We start from the raw sequence: 4855 nt of genomic DNA, 5'->3' as shown, positions 1-4855 counted from the left end.
GAGGGGACATGAAGTGGTGGTGCTTAAACCAGAAGTAAGCTGGCATACGGGAGAGGCGCAGAAACACACATACACTGTGAAAACATACCCAGTATCTACCAAGTTAGAAGATCTGGATAATGCCTTTCAGCTCTATCTTGCTACTCACCTAAAGGGCTTGCCTTTCCCACTGTATGCTTTTGCAGCCTACAACATTTCAACATACCTTTTTGAATCCTTCTACCTTCAGTGCAGAGAACTGTTCAGCAGTATGGAAACATTACAGTACTTGAATCAAAGCGGCTTTGATGCAGTCCTCACAGACCCTCTTTTTATGTGTGGAGCAACAGTTGCCAATTACCTTTCACTTCCATTTGTTTTCTTCATGAGAGGACTACCTTGCAATCTACACTTTGAAGCAGCACAGTGCCCAAGCCCTCTGTCATATGTCCCCAGAACATTTTCATTCAATTCAGACCACATGACGTTCTTCCAGAGAGTGGAAAATACACTGATTTCCCTCCTGGAGCGCTTTTACTGTTATGGTTACTATAAAGCTGCAATACAGCTTTCCTCTGAAGTTCTTCAAAGAGATGTAACTCCGATGGACCTCCTGAACTCTGCTTCTATTTCAATAATGAGGTTTGACTTTGTGTTTGAGTATCCCAGACCGGTGATGCCCAATATGGTCTTCGTTGGAGGTATGAACTGTGCTGAGAAGAAACCACTGCCTAAGGTATGTTCTTTTTCCTAAATTGCACATTTTCCAAAGCAATGTAATTTCATGGCTAGTGGATATTTAGTGCTCTTGGTTTTGTTCTTTTTTTTTTTCCTAATGATTTAATTTGTAACTGAGCCTTGACATATTTTTTCCTGTGGTCTGAGATGCATGTGGGATATCCACAGTTAGATCCAGCTTGCTCAGAGCCCCAGCTTGACCTTGAAAGTTTCCAGGGGTGGTGCTTCTACCAAATCTCTTGGTAGCTTGTTCCAGAGCCTCACCACCCTTCACTGTAAACAACTATTTCCTAATATCCAACCTAAATCTCCCCTCTGTCAACTTGAAACCATTTCTCCTTGTTCTAATACCATAGACCCTGCAAAAGAGTGTGTCCCCTTCCTTCTTATAGCACCCCCTTAGATACTGAAAGGCCTCTCTCAGGTCTCTGCTGAGCCTTTTCTTCCCTGTGCTGAACTGCTCCAGCTCTTTCAGCCTGTCCTTGCTGGGAGATGTTCCATCCCTGGAATTATTTTTGTGGCCCTTCTATGGATGCTCTCCAACAGGTTCTATGTCTCTCATGAACTGAGGACTCCACATCTGAATGCAGTATTCCAGGTGAGACCTCACTAGTGCTTAGTGGAGGGACTGAATCACCCCTGCAAATCTATGAATTCCCACATTCAGTGTGTGCTTCAGAAAACTTACTCCCACCTCTCAACACCCCATATTCGTCCCTCTGTCGGAATTGGTTCTTTATAATGTAGTTGCTTACATTACTGCCTGTGTGTGGCAGGGAGCTCAGAGGCTTCGTTTGCTTGTTGAAGTTTTCTCTGTGTGTTATCAGTGGGACTAGTAAAAGATATCCAAGACTCCTTTGTTGTGTCCATGAAGGTATTCGCTAGCCTCCTTTCTGTTCACTTGCCCTGAACCCATCATTTAGTTGTTGCTGTGGTATTTTTTCTGTCTGGTAGCATGGCTTTTTTCTTCTCTTTCCTTCTCCTCCTCAGATTTGGAATTGCGTGCTACTTTCTGGTGCTCATGATATTTTCAAAAGACACATAGTTTTGACTACTTGGAGGAGCTGTGAATTAAACATCAGCCTTCTACATACTGATTAGGCACTTTTCAGTTAGGCCAACCCATAAAAGAAATGGAATTGGTATTTCCACTCTCTCTCATGAGCATCTTTTAAAGGTTTCCTTTAGAAAGCACAAAGGCTTTCATAGTGGTAGATGCCTCCAGTGTTATTAAGAGATGATGCAGAATTACAAAATAGTTTGAGTTGGAAGGGACCTTAAAGCCCATCCACTTTGAACCCCTGCTAGGGGAAAGGACACCTCCCACAGACCAGACTGCCCAAAGCCCCATCCAGCCTGGCCTTGAGCACTGCCAGGGATAGGGTATTCCACAGCTTCTCTGGGCAGCCTGTGCCAGGACCTCACCACTCTCATAGTAAAGAATTTGTTCCTTGTATCTAATCTAAGTCAACTTTCTTACAGTTTAAAACCATTGTCCTCGTCCCATACACTACACCCTCTGATAAGAAGTCCCTCCCTAGCTTTTCTGTGCCCCCCTTTAAGCAGTGAAGCCTTGCTGGATCTCTTTTTTCTCTATGTTGAACAAGCCCAACCCTCTCTAGCCTGTACTCACGTTTGGATTGTCCCATGCCAGTTGCAGGACTTTGCACCTGGTCTTGCTGAACTTCATGACATTATCATGGGCCCACCTCTCAAGCTTGTCCAGGTTCCTCTGCATGGCAAGCCTTTCCCTCCAGCATGTCAGTCCCAATACAGATGCTTGAGGGCAGCACTTGTCACTGGTCTCCACCTGGACATCAAACCATTGAATGCAACTCTTTGAATGTAACTGTCCAGCCAGTACCTTATCCGCTGAATGGTTCACCCATCAAATCCACATCTTTTCATTTTATAGAAAAGACTGCTGTCCCAGGTCTTGTTAGTTACACAACGAAAGAGCATGCTGACCTATTTCTAAGGTTAATCATTAAATAAATTAAAAGCACAAAGGGGGACAGCTTTTTTCAAAAACACTGTACTCCTTTCCCTTGTTATATAAACTGTTATATAAATTTTTATATAAACAATTGTCATCAATTGTTGAACAATTACCTCAAAATTTTGGTAAGTTAAATATTTCTTTCTGTAGTCAATAATTAATTTCCTGTGGATAAGTTAAAGCTTACACAGACCTTCATATAAAGGACTGTGTTGGGTGTCTCCAGAACAGAGCTCTACAGCTTACTTTCAGTGAAATGGCTCTTCAATTTCTGTGTTTTTACCAACGTACTGGGATATTTTTTCTTCTTCTATCATCTTTAATCTTTGCGGAATGTGGGAAGATCCTGGTGATACCTCAGGATGGAAGTCATTGGCTCAGTATGCGACCAGTAGTAGGAAAACTCCAGCAAAATGGACATGATGTTGTTGTGGTTGTACCATCATCAAGTTTGTTTATGAAGACAAAGGAGCATCAAAATTATACAGTGAAAGTATATCCAATACCTTATACAGATGAGCATTTACATGTTGTGCTCAAGTCATTTGTTAATGAACATTTTACTGAGCAATCTACATTGAAAATAATTATTACAATGTATCAAAACATTATGGAAATTTTCAGGTTTTTTTTCACCACGTGCCAGAGCCTCTTGCACAACGAAGAAATGATGCAGTATTTGAGAAAGAGCAAATTTGACGTTGTTTTCACAGATCCAATTCTGATGTGTGGACCAATACTTGCTGATTATCTTTCAGTTCCTTCTGTCTACTTCTTGCGAGGATTTCCTTGCGGTATGGATTCAAAAGCTACCCAGTGTCCAAGCCCTCCTTCTTATGTTCCCAGGCTCTTCCTAAATAATTCAGATAGCATGACATTTGCTCAACGTGTGAAAAACATGCTGGTCAATATACTGGAGCTTGTTTACTGTCAGCCTTTATTCACTCAGTTTGAAGAACTTGCATATGAGATTTTGCAAAAGAAAGTGACAGCTACAGACCTTCTAAGCCATGGATCTGTCTGGCTCATGAGATATGATTTTGCATTTGAATTTCCAAGACCAACAATGCCAAACATGGTTTTTATTGGAGGGATAAACTGTGCTCAGAAGAACAAGCTGTCTCAGGTATAGAACTTTATTTTATTTTTATTGAAAACCAAGAACAGAAATATGTAAGTATCTTACATTGAATCTTCACACCTTCATATTTAAAAATAGAAAGCTAATCAAAAATCCTGCAAGATTCATAAATATTATTTGCTAGTACTCAGCATTCTGATTAAATCATATCCTGGCAATCCTAAAGTCTTATCAAATAAGAAAATTTAAGTTACATGTAAACATTATGCAAATGATGAACTGTTTTTTGAATTGAAGCTCATCTGGATTTTGGCAAGTGGTAGACATTTCTCCCCTAAAGAACTTGGTAGCTTCTATTTTATCTAAGTTTCTAATGCTACATCCACCTCCAGAAGAGCAAGCACCGCAACCATACTGCTACATAGCTCTGAAAGATTAGCCTGAGGAACATACGTAGACACTGTCTGGTCTTTATCTGCTCCACGGTGTTCAGGACTGTCCATCTGGACACATCAGGCACTTGCTGTCATGCCAGGAGCATTCAATCCAGATGCTTTGGTGGCTGTGGGAGCTATGGGCTCTAGATGTTGCTATCTGACTGTAGTGACTGTCATGAGAAGTTTGCAGGATAAAGGGGACTCAAGTCTGTTGTTGAAGGGAGCCTTGGCCTCAGTGTTGTTGAAGATTGGCATTCACGTTTCTGTGCATGTACATCTATATACCCATTCTCCTTTTTCATTCTTGAAGGTTATAGGACTAACATTTCAGCCATTTGTCAATTGTTTTTCTGTTCATTCAGCCAGGTAGATTGAATTACCTCTTTTTCTTCATGTCAAGATGTTAATATAAACTGAAAAAGAAATCAAATGCACATGACAGTTAAAATTTGGAAAAAGTAGCAAATATATAAGCTGCAGCCAAACCTAAACCCAAAAGAAAGCCTTTCAAAAATATGTCCTCTTGTTCTTTGAAAGTTATTTAATTAGATTCTAGGCATGGATGTCTTCTATAAATTCCCATAGAGGTTTTTGGGTGAGAGTCAGATCTCTGAATCAAGT

General features: G+C 40.7%; 1 pseudogene; it reads left to right on the top strand.

Annotated features, from left to right (window-relative positions):
• The first annotated feature begins 2871 nt into the window (after nt 1-2871).
• On the top strand, nt 2872-3842 carry LOC104915477 (annotated as a pseudogene).
• Nucleotides 3843-4855: the final 1013 nt, after the last annotated feature.

This window comes from Meleagris gallopavo (assembly GCF_000146605.3).
Source record: "Meleagris gallopavo isolate NT-WF06-2002-E0010 breed Aviagen turkey brand Nicholas breeding stock chromosome 7 unlocalized genomic scaffold, Turkey_5.1 Chr7_random_7180001955903, whole genome shotgun sequence".
NCBI classification, from domain to species: domain Eukaryota; kingdom Metazoa; phylum Chordata; class Aves; order Galliformes; family Phasianidae; genus Meleagris; species Meleagris gallopavo.
Note: the sequence above shows the minus strand (reverse complement) of the source record. Positions and strands in the feature narration are given on the sequence as shown.